Source organism: Coregonus clupeaformis, unplaced genomic scaffold, assembly GCF_020615455.1.
Source record: "Coregonus clupeaformis isolate EN_2021a unplaced genomic scaffold, ASM2061545v1 scaf1330, whole genome shotgun sequence".
NCBI lineage: Eukaryota > Metazoa > Chordata > Actinopteri > Salmoniformes > Salmonidae > Coregonus > Coregonus clupeaformis.
In genome coordinates this window covers 25,481-44,097 of record NW_025534784.1, presented here as the reverse complement: position 1 = coordinate 44,097, position 18,617 = coordinate 25,481, and the positions used below count along the sequence as shown (strand labels likewise).

Sequence of the window (18,617 nt, the reverse complement as noted above, 5' to 3'; positions counted from 1 at the left end):
TAGACATATTATAAACTGGGTACAACTATAATTGAAAGAGTAAAAATAAATGTTTTGTCATACCCGTGGTATACATGGGTTGGCTATACCAATGCCAATCAGCATTCAGGGGCTCGAACCACCCAGTTTATAAGACTATATATAGCACTCATAACTCATATATCTATATAATAAAACTATATAAAACTATATTTTCACTATGTGAAGACTGGTTAATTCTGGTAACTGTCCAAGTGGTGGTTCCAGGATGTGTGAAACCAGAGTCCTAGGCACAGCAACGCAACGCTGGATGGTGCCAGGTTCTTAAACAAAGGGACATGCATTAACATCACTCTGGTGGGTTTGGTAGAATTTCGTTTAACAGTAGCCATGTGTGTGTGTGTGTTTCTGTAAGTGCAGGGCGGTGAGGGGGTGGGGTCAGCTGCCCTGGGCTGGGCATGAAGGCAGGCAGATGCTGTGGCTCTCCCTGCTGTCTGTGGTGGTCTGGGTGTGTGACCATCGACACACACACACACTCACACCCTGACGCCCACCTCCACACACAACCCCAATGGTGGACAGCTCGAAGGAGGAGGTGGGACGAAACGTAGCTTGAAACCGGCAGGCTAATGCGAGGTCAAAGAGTGGCGTGTTGCACGTGCACTGTGATGGGCGGGGCTTCACTAACGCCAGCCAGGTGATTACCTTAATCTAATGTACTTCATATTATAATATACATACTGCAGTAGTATAATAATAAAAACAGCCCTGTTCTGTACTGTACTGCATTTGTATATGATAAAAATAATGTCCACCAACCAATCAATCAATCAGGTGTCCCAGGTCCTGGCTCCGCCCCTCAATCCTCAACCTGCAGAGGAACTCCTTGAGGCTCTCTCATAGCAAATCGGCTTCCTGCACCAAAGCAATGCCGTGGCGAGTAAACCTAGCCAACAACGCTGCAGGACATCCGCGGGCCGAGCTGCTTTCATGGTCTAGGGACACTGAGACGCCTCTACCTCCACGAGAACAAACTGGAGGTGTTCCGCAACGCACACCTTCTTGGCCTGGGAGGCACTGGAGTACCTGCAGGCAGGCCTGCCATCATTACTACCCATCAGAACCATCAATAAACACTGTGATCAATCCTCATCAATAATCACTGTGATCAGTCATCATCCATACTTACTGTGACAACGATAAGTTATGTGTGATCTCCTGGAGCCGGATGAGTTCCTGTTTGGCGTTACAATCATCGGACTTTACTCTATCCCCTCTACCTACAGGGGCTGACTACAATGCTGAACAAACGCACGACAGCGGGGCTGCGCCACGCTACCTGCATAAACCACGCCTGCTCATCCTCAACGACAACCTGATCCCTGCTCTACTCCTCCTCACTCTTCAGGTATCTACCTGCTTATTAACTCCTTCACTGTGTTACACGTGTCTTTACCACATGTCCACATGATGGGTCTGTTTCTCACTCTGACCAAGGTACATGGGGAGAATAAGTATTTGATACACTGCCGATTTTGTGGCAGGTTTTCCTACTTACAAAGCATGTAGAGGTCTGTAATTTTTATCATAGGTACACTTCAACTGTGAGATGGAATCTGAACAAAACTCAGAACATCACATTGTATGATTTTTACGTAATTAATTTGCATTTTTATTGCATGAGCATAAGTATTTGAAACATCAGGGAAAAGCAGAACTTAATATTTGGTAACAGAAATCTTTGTTTGCAATTACAGAGACTACAAGTGCTTCCTGTAGGTCTTGACCAGGTTTGCACACACTGCAGCAGGGATTTTGGCCCACTCCATACAGACCTTCCCAGATCCTTCAGGCTTTGGGGCTGTCGCTGGGCAATACTGTGACTTTCAGCTCCCTCCAAAGATTTTCTATTGATTCAGGTTCGAGACTTGGCACAGGCCACTCCAGGACCTTGAGATAAGCTTCAGGAGCCACTCCTTAGTTGCCCTGGCTGTGTGTTTCTGGTCGCTGTCGGTGCTGGAAGGACTCCAGCCACGACCCATCTTCAATGAAGCTCTTACTGAGGGAAGGAGTTGCTGGCCAAGATCTCGCGATACATGGCCCCATCCATCCCCCTCACGGTGCAGTCGTCCTGTCCCTTTGCAGAAAAGCATCCCTAAAGAATGATGTTTCCACCTCCATGCTTCACAATTGGGATGGTGTTCTTGGGGTTGTATTTCATCCTCTCTTCTTCCTCCAAACACGGCGAGTGGAGTTTAGACCAAAAGCTATATTTTTTGTCTCATCAGACCACATGATCTTCTCCCATTCCTCCTCTGGATCATCCAGATGGTCATATTGGCAAACTTCAGACGGGCCTGGAGCATACGCTGGCTTGAGCAGGGGGACCTTGCGTGCACTGCAGGATTTTAATCTATGGCGGCGTAGTGTGTTACTACATGGTTTTTTTGAGACTGTGGTTCCAGCTCCCTTCAGGTCATTGACCAGGGTCCTGCCGTGTAGTTCTGGGGGCTGATCCCACCTTCCTCTGCGGATCATGATGCCCTCGAGGTGAGATCTTGCATGGAGCCCCAGACTGAGTGGGTGATTGACCGTCATCTTGAACTTCTTCCATTTTCTAATAATTGCGCCAACAGTTGCTGCCTTCTCACCAAGCTGCTTGCTTATTGTCCTGTAGCCTATCCCAGCCTTGTGCAGGCCCACAATTTTATCCCTGATGTCCTTAAGCACAGCTCTCTGGTCTTGGCCATTGTGGAGAGGTTGGAGTCTGTTTGATTGAGTGGGACAGGTGTTTTATATGGTAACGAGTCCAAATAACAGGTGCAGTTAATACAGGTAATGAGAGTGTGGAGAACAGGATGGCTTCTTAAAGAAAACTTAACAGGTCTGTGAGAGAGCTGGCATTTGGGTTGGTAGGTGATCAAATACTTCTATGTCATGCAATAAAAATGCAATTTAATTACTTAAAATCATACAATGTGATTTTTCTGGATTTTAGTTTTAGATTCCATCTCTCACAGTTGAAGCTACCAAGTGATAAAAATGACAGACTCCTCTACATATGCTTTAAGTAGGAAACCGGCAAAATGGCAGTGTGTCAAATACTTGTTCTCCCCACTGTAACTGTCTGGAAAAGTTGTTTTCAATCACATTTATAAATTTTCCTTATTCTTCAATAAGATCACCAATTCCAATTCCACTTTTTCGCTAATGTGGAAATTGGAATTTCAGTTTCATTCCTGAATTGAAATGGAATTGACCCCAGCCCTAATGATCCCCCTCCACCCCCAGATTTGTGTCTCTGACCCACCTGGACCTGGGCGGGGAACCGCCCTGAAGAGCCTGGCCTACGCCGGGACCCTGGAGCACGGGGCCGCAGCCTGATGGAGCTCCAGCTGGAGGAGAACCCCTGGATCTGTGGCTGTGAGGCTGTCCAGCTGCAGACCTGGCTGGGACACATCCCCTTACACTGCGGTGGTGGGGGACATCACCTGCGAATACCCCTTCCACCTGCACGGGAAAGACCTGAGGGAGATACCACGCAAAGAGCTGTGTGCTGGAGAGGTGGAGGGAGAGATGGGGAAAAGGAGAAGGAGAAGGAGGGAGAGAGGGAGAAGCAAGGAGGGGGCCAGCCCCTCAGCATCCGCCCTCTAACCCCGAAGCGAACCCCAACCCTGGAATGCCCAGACCCACTGGGCTAGCCATCCTCCATGGTTCACCATCAGGAACACACATACCTCATCTTCGGGCCCAACGTTTCATCATCAGCGGAGCGGAGGGAGAGAGACAGGTCCCCTCGGCCCACCAACGTCCCCCGCCCTCCAGGACGACCCCCCACCCAGCGTAGCCTTCTCCTCAACCAGCCCCTCCCATCGCGGGGTACCAGACTCGCGCCCCATCCCCATCATCTGTCCTCTGGGGGTGAACCTGTAACTCCATCTCAGGTACAGTTTTGGATGGTACTTCTTTGGCTCAGCAGTGTGACATCATCACACACAGCGGGTGACTTCCTGCTGCTCAGATATAAACAACAAACAAAAATGTGAATAGCCAAGACCGCTACCATTGGGTTTCTACAATGTGGCCTTGCCACAAGGGACACAAACACAGGGACAACATGGCACTACGCACCAGCAGTGACAAATCTGAATGATGTTGTTGTCTGTAAACAGGAAGTCGCCCGCCTGTGTCTGGATGATGTCATACTGCTGAGACTACCTTTGCATATGTGCTCAATGCAAAACACTTTGGGCTGAAATGTTGTATGAAAAGAGCTGTACAAATAAAGCTGATTCACTATAATTGTTCCAGACCTAGGCCTGAGTCAACTGTAAGGAGAGGGGCTTCCATAACGTGTCCAGCTCACGCCACGCCTCAACGGATTTCGGAAGCTGTACCTCAGCGGCAACCTCATCCAGTGGATCTATAAGTCAGATTTCTGGAATTTTTCCAGTCTGGATCTACTTCACCTGGGAAACAACCTGATACCCCCTTATTCAGGCCTGTTGTTAGCCAGAGGATCTCCTTGACTCAGGTTGTTGTTAGCCAGAGGATCTCCTTTGATTCAGGCTGCTGTTAGCCAGAGGACTCCGCTGGTCTAGCTAAGTCGTTAGCCAGAGGATCTCCCCTATTCAGGCCTGTTGTCGAGATCTCCTGTATTCAGGTTGTTGATAGCCAGAGGATCTCCCTGTATTCAGGCTGTTGTTAGCCAGTGGATCGCTCCTTTATTCAGGTTGTCATTAGCGAGAGAGCTCCTGTATTCAGGTTGTCTTGACCCAGAGGATCTCCTGTATTCAGGTTGTTATCTAGCCAGAGTGATCTCCTAGGGTTCAGGTTGTGTAGCTTGCGGACTTTATTCAGGTTGTCGTTAGCGAGAGTGAGCTTCCTTTATTCAGGTTGTCTTTAGCCAGAGGGTCTCCTTTATTCAGGTTATCTTTAGCCAGAGGATCTCCCTGAAGTTCAGATTATGTTTTGCCAGAGGCTTCATACACGGAAGTACCTAATGGCCACGCCATATCTATGACGACTATGCGTAAAAAATAAACAATAATAGGCCTATAACCTAGATTACAAAGGCATACATGGATAAAATTGAGGGGCCTCAGCGCAATGGGCAAGACGCCCTGTATTTACCTCTGCCCTCTCTGTTTCCTTCTCTCTTTCGCTCGCTCTCTCTCCCTCTCTGTCTGTCACGCCCTCTCTTTCTCTGTTTCCTTTCTCCCTCCCTCTCTCTCTCTCTCTCTTGTCACTCTCTCCTTTCTCTCTCTCTTTCTTTCTGTCTGGTTCTCCAGGGAGGGAGCTCTCCAGCCTGGGCCGACTGAGGAGTCTCTACCTGAAAACTGACAACAACCTGCAGAGGCTTAGCCTCCACACATGTTCCTGGGTCTTCTTAATTCCTCAGGTAGGACTGACAGGCACACACATGCACACACACACACACACACAGCAAACACACACACACGCTCCTGGCTTCTATATGATCATGTCTCCTGTAGGTACCTGTATTTGAGTACAATGAGAACTATGGGTGGAGGCGGGAGTGTTCAGCCCCATGCCGTCTCTCCAGCTGCACTTCCTCAACGCTAACCTGCTGAGGTCACTTCCCTGTTGGAGTGTTCCAGGGCATCTCCCTCTCCCGCCTCGTCCTCCAAAGAATGTCCACTTCTCAGCCTGCCTGTAGAGGGGGTGTTAGAGCACCTCACTGGACTGGTGCAGGTAAGGAAGGAAGGGATGGGGAGGGGGTGTTTGTAGGGGGTTACGTGTGTGTGCAGACAGGGTGTGTGTTGGGGGGCGGTGTGTATGGTTATAGGTGTTTGTGTGTAAAGTGTTAAGTGTATAAACAGATGTGTGTGTCAGTCTGTCTGCAAGGATCCTAGAGCATCTAACTGACAAGTCCAGATATGTATCATTTTGTAATGCACCAATCACATTCCCTTGTCATTATCTCCTTCCCCAGGTGGACCAGAACCCATGGGAGTGCAGGTGTGATGCGGCCCTTCTGAAGCGCCAGCTGGAGGGCCTGGAGGCGTTGGTGGTGGTGGGGGGAGGTGGTCTGTCACTCACCAGAAGAGACTACAGGTACTGGCAGTGCTAAGTCTCATGGCACCAGTTCACATTACCATACCATTTACCATTCTCCCCCTTGACGCCGCACTTCCCAGGTGTAAAGGATTGTCTTTGTGAATTAATTAATCGGGCACCACTTGTTTGTTCTGAGTCATTAAGAAACTATCATTTAGCAACAAGGGATAAATACAACTTATCACATAATTCTATCTGAAGGCAATTTAGTACTTTAAAATGACAAGCAATGCATTCAGTGGAGAACAGTAGATACTTTTTATAACAACAGATTTATTAAGAAATTGTGCGGAATGTACAGGATAACGAATAATAAAGATTTTGGCAAAATGCTAAATGGAATCAAACTAAGAAAGGAAGGGAAAATATGTGGGGTGCTTCCATATCATTTCACAAAGAACAAAAGAGCAGTTTGAATGTCCTGGAATACGGCCAGAGACACTAAGGCAATTTTCAAGGGAAAGATATCCAATAATAACAGATACAAAAAGTAACAAACACAGATTACACGCTCACAGCTTCAAATCTGGGAAGATGAGATCGAGCTGGACAACTCTTTACATATTTGTCTGGAACCAACGGTCTTCAGAGAACTCTCCAAGCACGCAGAGTCCAAAACAACGGATTTCAGGAAGTAATGTTTCCTCTAAGCTGATTTACAAGCCCGCAGAGTCACATGAGATTACTAGAGTTTGCCCTTGCTAGCCTCACACCAGGGGTGTCAAAACTCAATACATGTAGGGCCTCCAGTGTCTGCTAGTCAGATAGTTCTTTACTAATCAGTGACCTTGAATTAATCAATCAAGGGAGGAGATGCCAAACCCGAGACACTGGGCGGAATGAGTTTGACACCTGTGGTTTATAATATCAACTTTTCCCTGTACTGTGGGAATTGTGATCTAATCAACATAAATTAGCCATTAAATGAAACATACCAAAAACACAAGACTTAGTATGTGATTTTTATATTTAAGGAGCAGACCGGAGGAGGATTCTATTGCGCTTGTTTTGAGATCAATGTATGTAGCCGCGCTGTAGCACATTTGTGCATATTCTTTGCTAGTTAGTGAGTTGGGGAGTGATTGATTCCTCAAGAGCAAAACAACACGTACATTTCTAGGCATCATTGTATAAGCAAGTCAGGTAAATAGCATATTTTTATATCAAAGGGGGCAGTGTTGTATTTTTGGAGACAGGTTGAATAAGCGCTGGAAGCCAATAGGCAAAGGCTAGCTTATGTTTTTGTCTGACTCTCTTTAATGTTAATGGTATGGGAATAATAATGCATTTTTATTTCGTCTTGTGGTTTCTTGCATCATACAACACAAAACAACAACATTTTCAGTCACATACACTTCATGACCAAAGGTATGTGTGGACACCTGCTATTCAAACATTTCATTCCAAAATAACCATGGGCATTAGATATGGAGTTGTCCCCTTTGCTGCTATAACAGCCTTCACTCATCTGGAAAGGCTTTCCACTAGATGGAGGGACATTGCTGCATGCGACTTGCTTCCATTCAGCAACAAGAGCATTAGCAAGAGCCCTGCCACTGATGTTGCGCGACACTAGGGGCCTGGGCTTGCACAGTCGTGCGGTCCAATTTATCCCAAAAGTGTTCGGATTGGGCTGAGGTCAGGGCTCTGTGCAGGCTGGTCGGGTTTCCCCGATCTCGACAAACCAGTTCTGTATGGACCTAGCTTTTGTGCACGGGGGCATTATCATGCTGAAACAGGAAAGGGCCTTCCCAAACTGTTGCCACATAAGTTATACGCTTTTTAGCCGATCGTTCTACCTAGCGTATCCCTGGCCCTCAAAGCACCAGAATCATCTAGAATGTCATTGTATGCTGTAAAGCGCTAACATTTCCTTTCACTGGAACTAAGGGCCTTTCAGCTCCGAACAATGAAAAAACAGTCCCAGACCACTATCTCCACCTCCACCAAAACTCTACAGTTGGCACTATTTAGGGCAGGTAGCACTTCTCCTGGCATCCGCCAAACAACAGATTTGTCTGTTCGGACTGAACAGATGACGAAGCGCGATTCATCACTCCAGAGAACGCATTTCCACCGCCGCAAGGTGTCCAATGGCGGCGAAGCTATACACCACATCCAGCTGACGCTGGCATTAAGCGCATGGTGATTTTAGACTTGTAGAGTGCGACTCTGGCCATGAAACCCATTTCATGAAGCTCACCATAACAGCCCTAACATAAGACAGAAGATTACTAAGGCAAAAAACTAAAGAAGGGTGGTTGGTCGGAGTGGATAGGGTAGGCATATTCGAGAGAAAGTCTAGCAGCCCAAGGTTGTGTGTTCGAATCTCATCATGGAGAATTTTAGCTAATTAGCACCTTTTCAACTACTTACTACTTTTTTAACTACTTTGCAATCACTAAAGCATGTTAAAGCAACCCTTTCCCTAACTCTAACCATAACCATTCAAACTCTTAACCTAACTACTAACCTTAACCCTAACCCCTAACCCAGCTAACGAATTATTGGGCCAGCTATTCAACGCTAGCTTTAGCCACCTAGCTAACGCCAGCAACAACAAAAAACGCCATTCGCAACATCTCATACTGCTTTTGCAAATTCATAACATATTGTACAATTTGGCAAATTGGTTATATTGTACTAAGTACTGTACTAATTGTAATTCATAACATATACAAAATTGTACTTCGTAATATATCATACAAATATGGATGATGGATATCCACAAATTAATACATACCATACTGAAACGTAACATATCATACTAAATGGGGTTCCCGAATTTACGTATCAGAATAATACAAAAATAATCTGAGACAGGAAGCTGTGGTACAGGAAAAACTGTGTTATTCAGTTCATTGGACAGCAGATATTAAAGAAGAGCGAAGCAGCTTAAATCCTATCATTTAAATTTAGTTGATTAGATTACAATCTAGATTAGATTACAATCTGGGTGTGTTTTCCTTCAGGTTGGACATGAGTTTCGCGAACTAGCTTAACAAGGACAGATTAACCCATATGAGAACAGGCAAGTATGTGGACACTGCTGCCTAACATCTCATTCCCAAAATCACGGGCATTGAAGCGTGATTCATCATTCCAGAGAACGCGTTTCCACTGCTCCAGAGTCAATGAAGGGGAGTGTTATGCAGACCACTCCAGCCGACGCTTGGCATTGCGCATGGTGATCTTTGCTTGAGTGCGGCTGCTCGGCCATGGAAACCCATTTCCATGTGAAGCTCCCGACTAACAGTTCTTAGAGCTGACGTTGCTTCCAGAGGTGCAGTTTGGAACTCGGTAGTGAGTGTTGCAACCGAGGACGACGATTTTTACGTGCACTCAGGCGTCCGCTGGAGCTTGTGTGGCTTACCACTTCGCGCTGGAGCCGTTGTTGCTCCTAGATGTTTCACACTTTGTCACGCCCTTTGATCTCTGGGGACTCTTATTTTGTTGAGTCAGGTGTATTTTCTATGTGGTGTAGGTCTATGTTATAAGTCTAGTATGTCTAGATCTATGTTGGCGGTGTGATTTCCCAATCGGAGGCAGCTATCGTTCGTTGTCTCTGATTGGGGCCATTACTTAGGCAGCCCATTGGCACTAGTGGGTTGTGGATCTTGTTCCGTGTGAGGTTTGTTAGTGTGCCTTAGACGTCACGCGGTTTATTATTTTGTTGTGTGTTTATTCGTAATAAACATGTTTACATATCACGCGCTCGCCTTGGTCGGACCTGTTCATCAACGAACGCGACACACTTCAGAATAACAGCACTTACAGTTGACTGGGGCAGCTCTGGCGGCAGAAATTTGACTGAACTGCACTTGCTTGCGAAAGGTGGCACCTATGACTGCTGCACACGTTGAATTTTAAGTCACTGAGCTCTTTCTACTGCCAATGTTTGTGTAGGAGATTGCATGATTCTGTGTGCTAGATGTTATACACCTGTCAGCAACAGCGTGGGCTGAAATCCAAATCCACTCATTTGAAGGGGTGTCCACATACATTTGTATATATAGTGTACTTGTCTGAAGGACAAGTGGCTCAAGGTTAATGTTTTCAAAAGGCTCGAGGAATGTATGTCTACATGGAACATCACACATTAGCTGCTACTGTAGGCATCATAGAACAGCTATTTCAATAGCTCACAGTATTCACAAGTCATTTAGCTATAACAAACATAAGCAAACTATGGGACTACAGGATGTTAGTGTGGGACAATACGATATGGGATGTGGCTCTATAATTATTATATAAATAAGGTTGTGTACCTTCCCACTGGGCACAGACGTCAATTCAACACCTATTCCACGTTGGTTGCCAACGAATTTCATTGAAATTAGGCGGAAACATATTGATTCAACCAGGGTGTGCCCAGGGTTGTCATGGATAGGCTTTGACTATTAGCGATGCTAATTTGGACACGCCAAAAACGTGCCCAATACAAAGAGAATGGATACTAGTGGGCACAATAGTTAGGTTCACCCTTTACAGGAGTGCCAAAACAAACATCTTAGTCTACAGTTGTATAGGCAAGTGGGGATGCCAGCCTCACTTCACTTACTGGCAGGACAATCAATGGCGATATTAGTTGACACTGAACATTCCTTCGTAAAATAAAAGTGTACACCTACCTCAATGAGAAAGGGTACAGACACCACAGTTATAGATTATCACCTTAAGATAAGTGTCTAAATCAAAATGTACTGACTAAGTCAAATCTAGTCTCGATAGAGGAAGCATGGCAACCCTTGCACTCACTAGCAGAAAATTCTTAACAATAGGGTGGATATTCAGACCATACTCTATACTGCTTGCAGCAGCTCAATACCGTGGCTCAGTCAAACACTGACAAGCCTATTAGCCTATTTGTGAGAGCAAAAACAGTATCCTCACTCAGAGAGAGAGGCAATAATACAGAACTCCAGGTTACAGTCTACAAACCTAGTAGCAATGTCCAAAATATCACAGGAGGAGCCAACAGCAGTTTACACTAGTAGGCTATTTCTGCAAAACAGACATCTATTCCGAATAGAGAGGTACAGGTACAAACACAAACTTGCTTTTAGGTACAACCTTAGAACAAGGTTAAAATGAATGCACAAAAGGGTTTTAAGGCGCAAACTGGCTATGGAGAAGAATCAGCAATCATGCCACAATTTTACTCGCTAGCAGAGGGGAAGTTGAAAAAGGATCAGTAATATCACACACAACAGACAAATTAAACCACAACGGCAAGACCTTACAAACAGTTCATTACCAGACAGTCTATTCAGTTTAAAGTGGTTTATTTATTTGCGTTATTTTTTATTTCCGGAGAATATCCTAAGCTCATTGAACACCAAGTGACAAAATGCCAAATCCAAGGATTTTGTGCTGTGGCTTAATTGCATCTCATAACAAAGGCTTCTCTACAAACATAACCATTGTCTTGGGACTATAGGATGATAGTGTGAGGACAGTACAATATGGGAGGCGGCTCTATAATCATCACCACTCACGCTAAGGGAATACGGTGGTATGCTGTTATCAGTATTACACAACAGGGAACCAGTATCAGTCAGCTTGTGACGTGGTTAAACTCAATGTGTACACTGATAACATTCCACTGGGAACAGACGTCAATTCACGTTGGTTCAATGTAATGTTATTGAAATGGCGTGAAAACAACGTTGATTCAACCAGTGTGTGCCCAGTCGGATACACAGTACAGGCTACTATGTTAACATTAACCCAACAAAACATACATTGTTTAGAAAGATGTAGGGATTACAAATGTCTAGGTTACGACACTTACAACACGTCACAAGAAAGTTGAATATGCCGACACTCTTGGTAGGCGGTTAGTCATTTAGACCGGGAGAGAGGGAGCTTTTTCTCTTTCAATCTCGCTGTCTTTCACTAACTGAAGAGAACTAAAAAGTTAACATTTGCATTTAATTAGCAGTGTTATATTCTGCACGGAATATCAAGTCAGTTAAGGCCATGAACACCCATCAGTTTTAATAACTTCTGCGGTTTGAGCGAGTCAAACTTTACTTTTCCTAGCACCTTGGTGCAGCTGTTCGGTTCGGAAGAGAGAGAGTGAACAATTCCATGAGGGTTTTATGCGACATAAACCAAGAAGGATGATTGATATTATTTAATCAGCTCAAAGACCAATGCCTATAGTGGTTAGAACAAATGTACCATGGCGAACGTTACTTGTAGGTTTTTACAAGTTGACGCATTTATTCCAAACAATAGTACCATTTGGCTGACAAACTACAGTCATGGTCAAAAGTTTCCTGAGAATGACACAAATACTAATTTTCAAAGTCTGCTGCCTCAGTTTTGATGATGGCAATTTGCATATACTACAGAATGTCATAAAGAGTGATCAGATGAATGCAATTAATTGCAAAGTCCCTCTTGCCATGACAATGAATTCTAATCCCCAAAAAAACATTTCCACTGCATTTCAGCCCCCACAAAAGGCGACCAGCTGCCATCATGTCCCTAAGTGATTCTCTCGTTAACAGGTGAGAGTGTTGACGAGGGCAAGGCTGGAGATCACTCTGTCATGCTGATTGAGTTAGAATAACAGACTGGAAGCTTTAAAATGAGGGTGGTGCTTGAAATCATTGTTCTTCCTCTGTTAACTCATGGTTACCTGCAAGGAAACACGTGCCGTCATCATTGCTTTGCACAAAAAGGGCTTCACAGGCAAGGATATTGTTGCTCAGTAAGATTGCACCTAAATCAACCATTTATCGGATCATCAAGAACTTCAAGGAGAGAGGTTCAATTGTTGTGAAGAAGGCGTCAGGGCACCCAAGAAAGTCTAGCAAGCGCCAGGACCGTCTCCTAAAGTTGATTCAGCTGCGGGATCGGGGCACCACCAGTGCAGAGCTTGCTCAGGAATGGCAGCAGGCAGATGTGGAGTGCATCTGCATGCACAGAGAGAAGAAGACTTTTGGAGGATGGCCTGGTGTCAAGAAGGAAAGCAAAGAAGCCACTTCTCTCCAGGAAAAACATCAGGGACAGACTGATATTCTGCAAAAGGTACAGGGATTGGACTGCTGAGAACTGGGGTAAAGTCATTTTCTCTGATTAATCCCCTTTCCGATTGTTTGGGGCATCCGGAAAACACCTTGTCCGGAGAAGACAAGGTGAGCGCTACCATCAGTCCTGTGTCATACCAACAGTAAAGCATCCTGAGACCATTCATGTGTTTCTCAGCCAAGGGAGTGGGCTCACTCACAATTTTGCCTAAGGACACAGCCATGAATAAAGAATGGTACCAACACATCCTCCGAGAGCAACTTCTCCCAACCATCCAAGAACAGTTTGGTGACGACCAATGCCTTTTCCAGCATGATGGAGCACCTTGCCATAAGGCAAATGTGATAACTAAGTAGCTTGGGGAACAAAACATCAACATTTTGGGTCCATGCCCAGGAAACTCCCAGACCTTAATCCCATTGAGAACTTGTGGTCGATCCTCAAGAGGCGGGTGGACAAACAAAAACCCACAAATTCTGACAAACTCCAAGCATTGATTATGCAAGAATGGGCTGCCATCAGTCAGGATGTGGCCCAGAAGTTAATTGACAGCATGCCAGGGCGGATTGCAGAGGTCTTGAAAAAGAAGGATCAACACTGCAAATATTGACTCTTTGCATAAACTTAATGTAATTGTCAATAAAAGCCTTTGACACTTATGGAATACTTGTAATTATACTTCAGTATACCATAGCAACATCTGACAAAAATATCTCATAACACTGAAGCAGCAAACTTTGGAAGACCAATACTTGTGTACATTCTCAAAACTTTTTTGACCACGACTGTACAGGGTAAAGCTTGGTTATCACAATCTCGCCAGAACAACTGTGTAGTCTAGCATTTGATTACGACTCAAAAACAATAACCAGTATGCTATGTCTGTAGGCAAGCTCAAAATTAGGCAATTATGACCCAGAGATTTCTACCGGCCATTCACGCATTTCATTCACACAAAGTTGCTCCTCAGTCCGTGGCAACTCGTTACTGGCCTATAACGAGTTGATATCAAATCAATGAGACTGCTGTAGTGCGTATCATACGAACTTCCCACTAGGTCTCGTGTCTATCAACTAACTGCCCGTCCTTCTCAAATCAAACAACTGTATTTCTCTAGCCCTGTTCTCGACAGTTAGATTCACAATTAGATTAACATTAATACTCTATACAAAGATTTAAACAGCTGTGTTCTCGACAGGCTTAGGAGGATGTCAGCATTAGTGGGACATCAGGTGGAGTGGTACATTTGTGTTGGAGGGTACTGTCCTATGGTAATTTTGCAACCCAATCATAACTCATGTTTTTGGGTTGTTGCTGAATGTGTTCTGTGCATGGAAAAATGGTTTTAGTTAGTGTGATATTGTAGTGGGTGTGGTCAGTTTTCCTAGATGGGGTGATCCGTTGAAACTCATTTGAAACCATTCTGTCAATTATATTTCAACATATTGGTGTTAAAATTAATAGTTATTGGTAGTGTTATAAAATATAATAACTACTCATGTAAACAATTATTATATTTTATGAAATCTGATTTATAGTACTGTCCCACTTCCCTTGAATGGCGTTTGAATAGTGGGACAGGTACAGTGAGGGAAAAAGTATTTGATCCCCTGCTGATTTTGTACGTTTGCCCACTGACAAAGACATGATCAGTCTATAATTTTAATGGTAGGTTTATTTGAACAGTGAGAGACAGAATAACAACAGAAAAATCCAGAAAAACACATGTCAAAAATGTTATAAATTGATTTGCATTTTAATGAGGGGAAATAAGTATTTGACCCCTCTCAATCAGAAAGATTTCTGAGCTCCCAGGTGTCTTTTATACAGGTAACGAGCTGAGATTAGGAGCACACTCTTAAAGGGAGTGCTCCCAATCTCAGCTTGTTACCTATATAAAAGACACCTGTCTACAGAAGCAATCAATCAATCAGATTCCAAACTCTCCACCATGTCCAAGACCAAAGAGCTCTCCAAGGATGTCAGGGACAAGATTGTAGACCTACACAAGGCTGGAATGGGCTACAAGACCATCGCCAAGTAGCTTGGTGAGAAGGTGACAACAGTTGGTGCGATTATTCGCGAAATGGAAGAAACAGAAAGAACTGTCAATCTCCTCGGCCTGGGGCTCCATGCAAGATCTCACCTTCGTGGAGTTGCAATGATCACGAGAATGGTGAGGAATCAGCCCAGAACTACACGGGAGGATCTTGTCAATGATCTCTCAAGGCAGCTGGGACCATAGTCACCAAGAAAACAATTGGTAACACACTATGCCGTGAAGGACTGAAATCCTGCACCGCCCCCCAAGGTCCCCCCTGCTCAAGAAAGGACATATACAGGCCCGTCTGAAGTTTGCCAGTGAACATCTGAATGATTCAAAGGAGAACTGGATGAAAGTGTTGTGGTCAGATGAGACCAAAATTGAGCTCTTTGGCATCAACTCAACTCGCCTGTGTTTGGAGGAGGAGGAATGCTGCCTATGACCCCAAGAACACTATCCCAGCCGTCAAACATGGAGGTGGAAACATTATGCTTTGGGGTGTTTTTCTGCTAAGGGACAGGACAACTTCACTGCATCAAAGGGGACGATGGACGGGGCCATGTACCATCAAATCTTGGGTGAGAACCTCCTTCCCTCAGCCAGGGCATTGAAAATGGGTTGTGGATGGGTATTCCAGCATGACAATGATCCAAAACACACGGCCAAGGCAACAAAGGAGTGGCTCAAGAAGAAGCACATTAAGGTCCTGGAGTGGCCTAGCCAGTCTCCAGACCTTAATCCCATAGAAGATCTGTGGAGGGAGCTGAAGGTTTGAGTTGCCAAACGTCAGCCTGGAAACCTTAATGACTTGGAGAAGATCTGCAAAGAGGAGTGAAACAAAATTTCTCCTGAGATGTGTAGCAAACCTGGTGGCCAACTACAAGAAACGTCTGACCTCTGTGATTGCCAATAAGGGTTTTGCCACCAAGTACTAAGTCATGTTTTGCAGAGGGGTCAAATACTTATTTCCCCTCATTAAAAATGCAAATCAATTCTATAACATTTTTGACATGCGTTTTTCTGGATTTTGTTGTTGTTTTCTGTCTTTCACTGTTCAAATAAACATACCATTGCAATTATAGACTGATCATGTCTTTGTCAGTGGGCAAACGTACAAAATCAGCAGGGGATCAAATACTTTTTTCCCTCACTGTAACTTTTCAGCTATACAAATACACAAAATCAACCTTTAATACATTTAAATGTATTTTCCTTCATTAGATATTCTAAAAAACATTGAAATATGTTGTTTTAGTTGTTCATAACATCTCTGAATCGATGCTATATAGCAAAATAAACCGCATAGAATGACGGGATTCATAACATCTCTGAATCGATGCTATATAGCAAATAAACAGCATAGGATGTATGAAGTTGACGCTCCTCTACACAGGTGTGCAGTTTAGGTGAATGCATGGGGCGGCATTTCCACTGTTGTTCCTATATTTGTTTGGTTTGTTGCGCTTCAATGACTTAAAGAAAGTGCCTTTCTTTATATTGTGTATCTTTGTTGTAGGTACAGACCTTCGCTCTCTCTTCCCTGGACCTCCTCTGTCCAGACCTGGACACCCACCAGGCCACGGAGGAGAACCAGGGGAGTGGAACAGCTCCACAGCCCCAGACGGGTGATTTCTCTCTGGGCTACCCTGTGCCAGGCCATGGCCCCCTGGGTCCCCTCACCAAGGCCTCCATCCCTCTGTCGGTTCTGGTGCTCAGCCTGCTAGTGCTGTTCGTGTCGGCGTTCTTTGCGGCAGCGGCGCTGATCGCCTACGCCCTGAGGAGGAGCGGGACAAGCTGCCGTTCGGCGGCAGGGAGAGGTGGATCTGGCCGGGATCCAGATGGAATGTGGGATATTCACCGAGGCAGCAGCACCACAGGTTACCGGTACCGGAGACCCCTCCTCCCCTCCTCTGTCTGCCTTGGAGCATAGCCACGTCTACGATAGCATCCTCCCCGCCGATCCTGGCCCTAACCCTAACCTCAGTCCCTCAACACACATATGCAGTAACCCAGTCTATAAGGATGAGGATGATTCAGCGGTGGAGCAGCAATGGCAACAACAGCAGCAGTTATCTGGTTCTAAAGAGAAAGGGAATGTGGGAAGATACCGCTCGGCGGGGAGAGAGAGAGAGCGAAGGACACTATTGTTTGGTGGCAGAGAGAGAGAGAGTGGGAACATGGTGTCCTCCCCCATCAGTACCGTTGCCGGGGCAGTGGGACCCCCTCTTTCAGATCTCAGCGGAAACGGGACCCTCTGCCCAACGGTCATAGACAGCCAGGGCCCCACCCCCAAGGTGGGATTGGTTGACTGCCTCTTTGGGATCTCCGGAATGTCCGCCGCCGTCCCAGAGTTCCGAGACCTGCCGGACAGGTATACACGTCCCCCCACCACCACGCTATCCCCACCCTCCTCAAACCCCTCAGCCCACCCGAACCCAAAGAGGAACCCAACCAATCCCCTTGTGGTTACTACAATGACAGTGTGTGCGGGGCCAAGCAGTAGTAATCAGAGCCAGAACTCAGAGTTTCACTGAGAGCTGAGAGCGAGACTCAGTACCAAGCCAGATTACATGGAGGTCCTGAACAGATCTTATCAGTTCTAATATATAATGTTACTATGGAACCGCTGGCGATGACAAGAAATGACTCCTGTACTATGTCATGTCTTGAAAATGTTGATATGCAGAGGTAAACCTGTGTGTGGGGAGAGCTGTTAGGACTAAGATGAAGTGACCCTTAGATGAGGCTTTGGAGAGGGGTAAGCTGATCCTAGATCAGTGCCTGAGACTAGCAATTATTTTTTGTACCATTGATGACTTTTTATTCCCAGCATCACAAAAGCAAGACAATGTGGTGGGTGTGTGTGTGTTCAAGTTAGACAATGGGGTGGGTGTGTGTGTGTTCAAGTTAGACAATGTGGTGGGGGGTTGTTCATGTTAGCTCTCTAAAGACCTGCTGATGAGACACTCAGTAGCTCTGCCACTCCAATAAGAAAGACAGAGAGATGAGAGAGAGAGAGAGAGAGAGAGAGAGAGAGAGAGAGAGAGAGAGAGAGAGAGAGAGAGAGAGAGAGAGAGACTGAGACACAGGGAGGATATGAGTCAGGAATTAAGTGGTAAAGAGAGGGGGGTGTAAACACAGAGTCCCAGTCTGATGGGCATCTAATGTAGCATAAAGACTTTTCACCATATGAAAACTATGTGGAAGAGGTGTTGAAGTGTGTTTACCCTGGACACTACATCCCTGGTATTAGTGTTACTGTGGACCACAGGCGGCAGGTGGTACCTTCATTGAGGAGGACGGGCTCATTGTAATGGCTGGAACAGAATAAATGGAATGGGATCAAACATGTGTTGGGTACCATTCCATTACCTCCATCCCAGACATTATGACGAGCCGTCCTCTTCTCACCAGCCTCCTGGTGGTGTGGAAAGAGGGAGAGAGAGATATGACAGTCAAGTGCCTTAGCAAC

The 18,617-nt window shown here is 45.4% G+C and overlaps 1 pseudogene; it reads left to right on the top strand.

The window, feature by feature from the left end:
• The first annotated feature begins 907 nt into the window (after positions 1–907).
• Positions 908–17,075, top strand: LOC123486836 (annotated as a pseudogene).
• The last annotated feature ends 1,542 nt before the right edge of the window (positions 17,076–18,617 follow it).